Raw genomic sequence first — 12,252 nt, forward strand, 5'->3', positions numbered from 1 at the left:
TCAGAAACATATTCTTTCAGAAAACAGTTTTGCTCAATTTAGGTAAATATGGCCTTCAAAATAGTTCTTAGTCTTGAGAAAAATTATTGGATGAAAGAAAAACATTTTATTGAACTTATTTTTTTTTACATTTTCTGTACAGTAAGAAGGATCTCACCATCATGAACTGTCATTACACCAGCTGCCATATCAGCCCCTCTCTCTTTGTCCAGCTTCCTCTGTCAAAGAGAATTCATTTATTACATTTTTAATTGATTCAATTATATTTGTATTTCGTATGTTTACCTAACTTCTATTGATATTGTGTTGAAATATTTCAGACACAAAAAATGTGCCACATTTCAATAGGTTTTTATCCCTCTATTGGATTAGATGGATACATATGCATAGTTCACCTTCTTCGAATTTAAGTAGTTTGAATTCCCGGTTACCCAGTAAGCTCCCCGTAACCAACCAGAATAAATAGTCTGATGAATGGATGAAGACGTGAGGTTCAGTAGATACAAAAATAGAATGATTTATTTATTTTCTCTACCAGATAAAATATACAGGCCATAAGCAGTAACAATGTGGGCCTACAAATTGTACCTCATACAGTATGTAGCCTATTGCTAGCCAGGCTAACTTAGTTTACTGACCTCCTGGGTGATAGGATTTCTCTATAGAGCAGACAAAAGGTTTTACACAGCAAACCAAACAAAAGTAAACTTAACCAAACTAAAGAAAATAACACAGCACACCCATGCAAGTCAGAGAAATAAAACACCACTAGAGCAGAGGGAAGCCAGACTGAGTGTGTGACTGAGTGTGTACTGTAAATCCTCAAATTATGTCCGGGATTCTATTTGAAGCCGGGCCTCGGATAACAGCCGGGGGCGTGGTCGATTCGGACAAATACAAGCCTGGGTAATATTGCCTACCAGTAGGGCTATCAGTCCATGAGCACTAGAAGAATTGTTTCGATTTAACTCAATGAAATAAGAGCTCTTCTTAATATTTTATATTGTTGGTTGGTTTAACACTGTTGCCAATGAAAAGTCGTTGTCCTACACCATGGGTCTCCAACACGTTGCTCTCATACCAGTCGCTTGCCGTCCCCTTCCGAATAGCTTGCCAAAGGCTGAAGTAGTATACATTTAAACACAATTGTTGCCGCGAGGCATTCCAGCCTACGAATTTAATAAAAAAGTAAATCAGGCAAAATTAACTCAATTTAGGCTACTTGGCTACGCAATAAGATTTCCATGTATTTACAGCACAGCGCACGTTCAATGAATGTCTGAAAGCGTTTGCCTTGGCTCGCAATAAACAGACAGGTGGAAATCCCGACACTCTTTCAACTACATAAAACTTAACAGTGAACCATCAAATACCCCCCAGATTTCACTGCCCATCAGTCCCAACATTTAGCAATAGAATCAAACAGTCCAAAAGTAAATTAAATCCCAAACCAAAGCGAAAATCTTCTGATAGCCTATATGCTGCTCCAAACGAAACGCATCTCACAATAAAACGCACTTCAGGAAAAAAAAAAGATCCTTAACTTGCTTAACATGAAATATATCGAAGTTTAACTGAAACAATATTTTACTATTTAAAACGTACCATCTTACTGGAGCGTTGTTCACAAATCCAACGAGACTGCTTTTAAAATCATGTTTATTTCCGTCTAGTGGGTTTTATCCCTTCTCGGCCGACTCTCCGTGAGAAAAGACAGGTGTGGCGTGTGAGCGTATGAACTGGTTGAAATGCGTGTGTCTCACGGTCAATGGGTGAGACTTGAGAGGTTTGCTACCGTGCGACAGCTAGAGAGACGCCAGGAACCCAGACAGCGTACGAATACTATAAACAACAACGTAATTTTAAGTCGAGTTACCTTGCCAATTAACCCGTGTACGGTAGAAAGGAGGAAAAGGTAAACAGCCTACCTGAATGCAAGATTGTCGAGCACACAAGCAACAAGTTGACGAACACGAAAGTAACGAGCCAACCCAGCAATAAGATCCCGGAAATGCAGCACGCCACGGCGGCTAGAATATAAACGGGACATTCTAAATTTTCCGACTCAGAGAACCAAAAGCATTACAAGACGGATAAATGTGCATACCTGTAACCCGATGGCAACCGGTACGGAAGATTGAAAAGAGGGGCGAGAGGCCGCGACAAAGTCGTCCCGGGAAAAGGCGGATGTCTCCCGTGCATACCCGAGCCTTATTTATGGAATAGGTGGGGCAGGGAAGAGAGATTCAACCCACCGGTGCAGGTGAGAACTCTTCCTGTTACACATGCAGTTGGTTGACACAGTTGTCTTGTGCCATTTTAGATATTTGACATATTTAGAGAAGCTTCTAGCAACCTAATAGGTTTACAATGAGCTTTAGATGCATCAGCAGGGTTGTGGTTTAAAGGAAGGAAATACACTTAAGCTGAACTATCCCTTAAGGTCAATGTTCAGTGTCTTATCTTCGCACCTTTTTGTCCCTGCCTTGGTGAAACAAATATGACGCCCATTTTGTGATACGCACTTGGAAAACCAACATTAAATATTTACCATCATAACATTAGACATTATAAGAAGTAGACAATTGTCAGTTTTTGTGCATACTTGTAATTAGTACATACTTAACAGAATTTGAATTCAGTTAATTGTCACTAAATTCAACAATCACAGCTTTTCTCAGTAGCTTTGGTATCACATAGCTGCCACTGCAAAGACACAAAAGATTACATTACCTCAATACCCTATACATTTGAATGTAATGACCATTATGTTAGATCAACCCATCACATTACTTTAAAAGATCATGTTTTTTCTATGCCAAGTCTACATTATGGCCCTTGGTTTGACTTATTTTGTAGATGAGATAAGTGAAAATATTGAGTGCTGTAAGTTAGGTATGAATCTTTAGCTACATTCCATGATATAAACAGCAGCTGATATACATTCTTTTCTTGAAGCATTTTATTGTGTAATTTACAAGTGAATGGAGCATATGTCTAATTAGCTGATTGAGCCAGAGTAATTGGAGGCAGCAGAATTCTGCATACACACTGGCCCTCCAGGACTGGAGTTGCCCACCACTGTATTTACTCAGGTCAACACTATAGCCCAGTGGTTCTCAGTCTTCCTGCGTATACTGTATATGCGTATACGGGATTTTGTTCCAACCAGAGTAGAAAAAATTATTTGAACAAGTGGTTAATTTTTCATAGTTGGGCATTCAGAAGTATTATTAAAGGTACACTAGGTAATTTTGGACTTCTAACGTCAAGAGAGAAATGACAGCAACAAACACCCTCAAACCACAACACAGTTTATCGCACCCCTTCTCTGTGCTCAAGTTGAAACACCATTGGCTGTGGCAATTCAAACCAATTTTCAACCAATGAGCTTGAATTATTATATTATATTATTATACAGCTATACCATTTTTGGTACAGAGTGCCGGCCTGTCAACTGTATATTTTGAAATGCAAATTTAAGGACTATAAACACAGGCAGAGGGTGAGTCAACATGTCAGTGAGCCTTTTTCAATGATAGGAAGGGATTTACAATGATCTTGTAACAATTGTAACAATGTTTTAAGACAGAAATCTTACCTATTGTACCTTTAAGCCATGTTATGTCAGTAATAGCTGTGTACATGGGCGGTTCTAATGGGGTGGACAGGGTGGCCGGTGCCACCCCTAAAATCTGATTGGCCACTCAGGTGCCACCCCACAAGTTGTCAGTCTTTTCCGTTTTTCTGCCATTGTATAAAAGCTTGCAAATGTGCCAAACCCTATTGGCACGTCGTTGGTTGTTTTGCCAGTCAATCAGGTTTTATAAAGGCACCGTTTTTCCTGTTTGCAAGGCTGGAAAATGTGCTGCAAAAATCATGACAGGACGTATGGTATGTGAATACGCTTGTATGGTGAATTTTCTTGTAAGCTGAATTTTGCTCTTGTCAGAGTGACAGGTTAAACATTTTGAATGCTATGGTTTAAATATTAATGTTAATGTTTGAATGTTAAGGCTATAGTTGAAATATAATTGAAATATCATCATTAAATAACAACAAACTGGCTGGAGCCTATCCCAGCATACATTGGGCGAAAGGCAGGAATACACCCTGGACAGGCCGCCAGTCCATCGCAGACCACCAGGTGTTGAGGCATCCAAAATGCAAGAAATGCAGAAAAATGACAAAAAGGAAATAAAGGAAAATAATAGAAAAAAATGTTTATATAAAGCTATGGCTACATCAACCAAACAAAAGTACTTGAATAAACTCAGACTTCAATAATAATAATAATAATAATAATAATAATAATAGTAGTAATTATTAGACCATACCTCACACAACTGAGGGATAAGGAGGACCTAGGCATTGGTTCCTTCCCCACAGAGATCTCTCCAACAAATGAAATGCCTTTCTTTTTAACAGGTAGACATGACCACCCCAAATTGGCACACACCATGACATTCCATAAACACAGGAGTGTTTACATATCACAACACAAATACGTATTAAACAGCATTTAGAAAGGTACCTATTACACAAACACTACACCAGGCCTTTAAGTTTACAACAGTACATGGACACATGCCATTAAACTCACAGTAAGTGTTACACAACACTTAATTGATTTTATGAAGACGCAAATGCACCGATCGCGAACGTACCCAACCAGATAGCTGTCCCAGGACGGGAGCGCGCTTCCCTAGAAGCACCAGGAAGAGAGCCAGCCGATATGGCGGTAAGAAGTTATGTCTCTAATCACTGCATTTAACAAAGCACTGTACGTTAAATAAAAATCTTATGCTCACAGACATTGTCCAAAGGCCCATATGTTTTGGTTAACATGCATATTTTATCAGAGCACAACATAGTTTTTGCATAAACGAGTGAATGACTCAATGAACGAATGTGCGTGAAATGTTTGGCGAGTTCTAAATGCATGTGTGCACCCATCCGTTTATACTCACGCAAGCTCAACACGTAACACATATCACAGTACTAGTGAATTCTAGTGGAGGGAACATATGCACTTTATGAACGCAAGTCCATAATTTATGAAAAACGCAAAATGATGAAATGATGCCGCAGCATTACAGCGTCTCGTCACGAGCCTTTCCGACAAGGAAGAGGGAGAAATGGAGTATTCTGGCTCCTGTGGTCGCCAGATGGTTTATTGTCAGAGTACCTGGCAGCCAAGCAATTCGCCCAAGACACGTCTCCGCCTTCGTAGTGCTTATGGCTTCCTGAAAAGTTTCCTTTTGGTATCACAATTTTAAAAAGATATGTACGGACTTTGCAGAGGTTTGTGTTGAACACTGGGGGCACGACAACCACTTCATTCATGACCGCGGCCCTCAACGTCTCCAGCACGCTCAAGTGCGATGTTACGCAATGTCACTCAGAGAAATGTGCCAGTTTACTGGAATAGAGAAATTACTATTGACCTTCAAGCTGAACTTTAAAAATCAAAAGCTTTATATATTTATCTACAAGCATTAATCTTTTTTTATACAGCAGATCTTGTATTGACCACAGATGTCTTTTTAATAATGGAATTTAATCTAAAATGACTGCTTTAACACAAATAAATGTTAAAGTTTGTGCTGTATAAAAAAAGATATTAATGCCTGTAGATAAATATACAAACTTCAGATGCATAATGCATTCATTTACATCTGATAGTGTTTTGCATTTGATAAGGGCGCAGGAAGAGGAAACAAAGATTCAGAATGGAAAAAAAATAAACAGGCAAACGATACATATTAAGTCTATATAAATGAAATGTCCCATATGTTCAGAAACATAATAAACAAATACAATAATGTAAAATATCTTCTCTAAGGTACTGAAGAGATCAGCCACGTTATTCTCTGTAATTAAATATTTAGTGTCCTCAAATGGCCAAGATTCCGTCCTGATTTAGTGAATGCTGATGTCTTCAGCTGGATGAACGGTGGATAATCACCTATCGAAGTAATGGGGAAAAACATAAGTAAACAACATTATTACAGGGAAATAACTCACATTTTACTATAAAATTAGGAATTTACTTTTGGTTAGCCATGTACTGCAGAAATTCAATTACACAAGATACCATCCACTTGCACAAGGTAATTAAAACCATATCATTTAATGAAGAGTTAGTTGCAAAGTAGCAAAGTGGACATTTGACACACTTCACAGTAACATGGTGGTTGTATATAACACTTGCCAGTCTATAGGCAACATCCATCCATCCATCCATTATCTGAACCCGCTTATCCTGATCAGGGTCACAGGGGGGCTGGAGCCTATCCCAGCATACATTGGGCGAAAGGCAGGAATACACCCTGGACAGGTCGCCAGTCCATCGCAGGGCACACACACCATTCACTCACACCATTCACTCACACACTCATGCCTACGGGCAATTTAGACTCTCCAATCGGCCTAACATGCATGTCTTTGGACTGTGGGAGGAAACCGGAGTACCCGGAGGAAACCCACGCAGACACGGGGAGAACATGCAAACTCCGCACAGAGAGGCCCTGGCCGACGGGGATTCGAACCCAGGACCTCCTTGCTGTGAGGCGGCAGTGCTACCCACTGCACCATCCGTGCCGCCCTATAGGCAACAACTAAACTTTTTTCATTATTCAGTAAAAATGTATTTAAAAATGTATTTTTCTAAGCCTAAATTGGCCAGCTTGCTCTCATACTCTTGGCCCACAGTAGACTAGGGATAGAGAACAGGAACAGGAAATGGAACAGAAACAGGAAATGGACGTAACGGCGAGGGCCTGATTTACTGGACCTTTAGCACGTGCAAAACCAGTATCATGACCAATGACTGGTCATGGCATTTGTTATGGTCCAATCATTGGTTGTGTTATTACAGTTGTTTTGCTTGTACTAAAAGGTGTAGCATGTGCTAATGGTCTTTGTAAATCAGGGAACTACACTGTCTAGATGATAAAATATCAGATATCTAATCTCAGATTTGGAGATATGATTCCATAATGATGAGGAGAGAACTGGCATCTGTGTGCCATACACTTGGGAACTGAATTCAGATATTTATTCTTTGTTTTATTTGCCATCAAACATTTTCAATTCTCACCAGTTTTTCTGACATGTCAATTCCCTCAAGAGAGTTTTCTCTGTTCAGCTCTTTATAACAATTTATTCTGAAAGAATATACCCCAATTTCTTTTTTATTTTTTTTGGACAGACTGCGGTATTCAAGTCTGCACATTGAAAAGTGGAGAGGTAGAAATATGAAGGGAGTTTGTGACATTTAGCATATCGGTGCATGGAATCTGTGTTGTGAGCTCTGAATCATAAACAGAAATATTTATCACTTCCCAAGCTAACAGCCTAATTAGTGTGAGCCCAGAGTGATAATGAATGTGTGTGTGGTGCTCTGATCTTTTTAGCACTGTAACTGAATGTGTGTGTGGTGCTCTGATCTTTTAAGCACTGTAACTGAATGTGTGTGTGGTGTAAACAGGTGACCCACACAACACGTATGGCCTCCCTCATTTGAACAGTGCTACTTTAGCATCACATCTACAGCTATCCCGGTCAGGGTGGCGACAGACCAGAGTTGGGTGTGGTGTGTGTGTGTGTGTGTGTGTGGGTGTGCGTGTGGTGTGTGTGTCTGTGGTGTGTGTGTGTGTGTGTATGTGAGTGTGTGTGTGTGGTGTGCGTGTGTGTGTGTGTGAGTGAGTGTGTGGTGTGTGTGTGTGGTATGTCTTTGTGAGTGTATGTGTGGTGTGGTGTGTGTGTGTGGTGTGCATGTGTGTGTGTGAGTGAGTGTGTGGTGTGTGTGTGTGTGTGTGTGTGTTTGCAGTGTGTGTGAATTGTGCGTGTATGTGTGTGTAAGGGAGGGTGTGTGTATGTGTGATGTGAGTGTGAGTGCTTGTGTGTGTGAGTGTGTGTGATGTGTGTGTAAGGGAGAGTGTGTGTGTGTGATGTGTGTTGTGTGTGCGAGTGTGTGTGTGTGTGTGTGTGTGTGTGTGATGTGTGTGGTGTGTGTGTGTGTGTGTGTCCATTTGCGAGTGTCAGTGTGCATTTGTGTGTGTGTGGTATGTGTGCGTGTGTGTGTGTGGTGTGTGTGTGTGTAAGGGAGGGTGTAAAGCGCTTAAGAGTCCTCTCTGCCAGCAGGGTGTTGTGTTGGGTTCACACCTCGGACCACCACGAAGCTGCTGCTCACGAATATGCACACACATATGCACACACTCACACACATTCGCACACACTCATAAACACCCAAAAGCTCATACATACGCACACACTCACACATAACACACACTCACTCGCGTATGGCATCCAGAGTGAGGTAAACTGACTTGAGGACTGAGCACCCTGGATTCTGTTCTACTTAGTGAGAAACTGACACTGAACTCTGATGCTAGGCCATCCAAGCACCACTGCTGAATTCTTTGAAGAAGCAAAAGGGAGGAAAATTGCTTAACTACTAAAGTGAAGTCTTTCTTGTTGGTATCCCGATTTGGTTATTTTTTAGCTGGCCAAACTCATCTAAACAACAACCCCCCAGTTTAGTCATTTAGTGACAGCAGACAGTGGAGGGAAGGCAGGCCATTGCTGATTGGTGCAGAGTCAATCACCGTCTGCTTCTGCATACAATGTAACAATATCACCTGCACTGCTGTGAGAAAAAAGCCCACAATATGGCTCCTTAAAGCAACTGCCTGCTTGACTGGCTCAGTGCTATAGACAAGTGCCATTCATTCTGCTGTCCATCACTAAATATTCCACATATGGTTGGCATTTATATAGCACCTTTATCCAAAGCACTGTACAATTGCTGTACTCTTTCACCCATTCATACACACACTCACACACCAACGGCGATTGGCTGCCATGCAAGGCGCCGACCAGCTCATCAGGAGCATTTGGGGGTTGGTGTCTTGCTCAGGTTCGATCCCTTGCCCAGGCGGGGGATCGAACCGGCAACCCTCTGACTGCCAGACGACTGCTCTTACTGCCTGAGCCATGTCGCCCCCATCACATATATGATCTGGGGAGAGATGGTGGAAGGGCAGCAAGGGCGGGTAAACAGGCAACAGGACACAGTTTAGGTTAAGTGATGTGAGAGGCATCTCCAGATCCTATGATATTGGAGGGAGGAGAATGGCCGTATTAGTCCTCACCTGCAGCTTCAGTCTGCAGGTTCTGTATAGGGGTTCTGTTATAGGCTGCACATGTGCAAGGAGTCTTGAGGCTGATTGTGGCCCAGTGTGTCCTCTGCCATATGGATGACATTGTCTCTGGCATTTTACAGAAAGGAGCTGACCATGGCCCTGCATTCCAAATGTGCGTATGGCTGTCCGTGGTGTGCCTGATTTGCTCATTTATCTCTCCTGCCACCGAAGGGGATCTTAGCATGAAGTCAAAATGTGTCATCACAGCTGTTCAGACTGGTACAAAAACAGTTGAATTGGTTGAAAATACAAGTGGAGTAAAATAATGGTGGAGAGAGTGAGGAGATGACTGAGGTTCATCGACCCCTACATCCAGCCCTATATTATAGTTGGGTTGTTGTAATGTTAAACCTACAGGCCTACATTCACATATTTTAAAGAGACAAAAATGACATTTTATCTTTTTAAAGATTTTCAGGCGACCCCATCCTGAAATTGGGTGAACCAACACAGGGTGCTGACGTACAGTTTGGCAATCCCTGCAGCATAGGAATGAAATCAACTGATTAAAAAAAGAAAAGAAAAATGCCTTTTGAGTGCCTGTAATAATACGGTATAACAGTGTGCTAAATACCATTGCATCCTTTTTATTGAATATTATATTTGTGACTATGCGTACTGTATATTTGTAGTTGCTAAAAAAATGCTTTTTTATGTATGTTCAATAATGTTGCCTTCCTATAGAGGAAGACAGAGATACAGCAAGCTGGAAAAAGGTGTGTATTAAACAGCACACACGAACAACCACATACATACTCATACACACACAAACCGACTTAAAACATTTCAGAAGGCAAGAAGGGTAAAATAACATTCACCTGTCAACTGATCACTTTTATTAAGCTAACATTTTTATTTCACTTTAAAAGTTACGAACATGTTAATCAGCACCCACATTGTAAAAGGGCTTGCATGTACTATTTTGTAAAAAACTAGAACTGTATAGGCAGTGGTATATTATAATATTATTATTACAGATACAGGGCGTTGTTCTGTGCACAGGGGAGGGTTGCAACCCCTGTAGCTGTGATAAAATTACAATATAATGTTCCAAGTCTTCAAGTGAGATATTGATTTAATAAAAGTTACCACATATGAATATATAGATATTATAGACACAATCCAATTAAAAGTCTTTTTTATTAACAATGTTATTACAAAAATAATTTACAAGAGAATAGTTCCTTGTTGCTCCAGATAGAAAACTCTAACATTGTTCGGCCAGACTCGCCAGCAAGCTAGTCAGCTTGCAAGCTACTGTGAGAGAGCAAACAAAGGTTTATGCATTCATGATGTTTATTTATACATTCACATTGTGCAAACACTGAAAATCTAGTTCATATTATTATTTGGAGAAGGCACATTGCTTGGCGTTGCAGAGTGCTGGTCTGCTTTCTCTGGTCCGCTGTGTCACCTCTACCTCAGGATGCTTTACTTGGTTAGAGGTCTGGATTTCATCGCTATCTAGAAACCGCGACTTGTTAATCGGGCATCTGTGGAAGTCGGAGTTCAAAGACAGAGACTGGGTTCATTGACCGAGTCAGAGTAGGTTTACAGTTGCAGTTGAATCTGGAAACACATGCTTCAGTCTTCCAATGTTGTGCACAGACAAATAAATCAACAAGTGCAAAGATTATCAGGCAGCATTTATCAACAAATGAAGACCAGCAGAGTACAATACATTGCTTGTTATATTTCTGAAAAGCTGTAGGAACTAAGTTGCATGTACTGTATGAATAAAATATGCTATCACATTCATATGTAGATTAATTAAGGGGACATGAAGCACTTGGTAATGTGACTCTGCTCTTTACCTTTGATTAGATATTGCCCCAAATTAAAATCTGAAATTGATCCATATTTGCAAGAAAAATACATGAAATGAATTTACATTTAATTTCCTGCAGCTCCTAGCATTAGGGTGCAGCCATCTTTTAAATTATAATGTCACTAGGTTGGTTCATCTTAACATGAATTGTGAGAAAAAAAAAAAAAAAAGAAAAAAAAAAGGGAACCAAGGAGGGTCCCTTTATATTACCCCGAGAAGCTCAAATGAGTATTACTGAACAAAATGTATTCATTTTCGCATTAATTTGAACGCAGGGCCATGTCTTTTCGAAGGTAAAAACCAAATGAACCAGTCACATTACTGAGTGCCCTACATCCCCTTCATAGTTCAGTAAGGTATCGCTCATTAGTATCAGTGAAAAGAGCCTTTTAATCCAGTCTTGAAAAGGAAGTTCATAATAGGGTTTCTGTTCCTGTAAATACCATATGCTTATCTTGAGATTTTCATTTAATTTTGGGAATTTATTCTAAAACTGTAATTGTTATTGATTTATTACATAAAGCACAGAGATATATACAATATACACAAATAATATATATATCCTATATATATATATATATATGTCCTTCCCAATATGCCTCTTCAATTATACCACCTGCACACCAGGAGCATTGCAGATGATGGAAAGAGCAATTGTGATGCAGTAACCAGAGGAACCCAGCAAGACCAAGACTCCCCGTCAGTCAGCTGATGACATAAGCATACTGGGGCCCAGGTTCAAACCAGCATGTTCCTTTAACTGCTAGCCAGACACACGTGCAGAGATATTTGATCTTGATCTTATATATGTAGACCATCACATCACACAGCTTTCAAAATACATCAGGGATATTTTGGTATGTCCATAGTTACCGGAATGGCTATGATCATGTTGAAACAATCACAGAATATTTCCAATTTTTTCAAAATGGGCTACATTTTTAAAAATTACTGTAAATAGATTATGAAAATAATGGGAAACACTGTATTACAAAACTATGAAAAACTAATGTCCATTAAAATGTATTAGGTTTTCGGAAAAAAATTGATGATGAAGTAGTTACACAATGTACCACGTGGGGGCAGTGCAGAGCAGTGTTTATGGTGAAGTGTCGCTTTCCTCTTCCAGGGTCCCCATGTCACACATCTCTGAGTCAGTCACAACAGAACTCCTTGTTCCGTATCCAGATGATGCTGAACTCTCTGTTTTTCCCC

The sequence above is a fragment of the Conger conger genome, chromosome 6, assembly GCF_963514075.1.
Source record: "Conger conger chromosome 6, fConCon1.1, whole genome shotgun sequence".
NCBI classification, from domain to species: domain Eukaryota; kingdom Metazoa; phylum Chordata; class Actinopteri; order Anguilliformes; family Congridae; genus Conger; species Conger conger.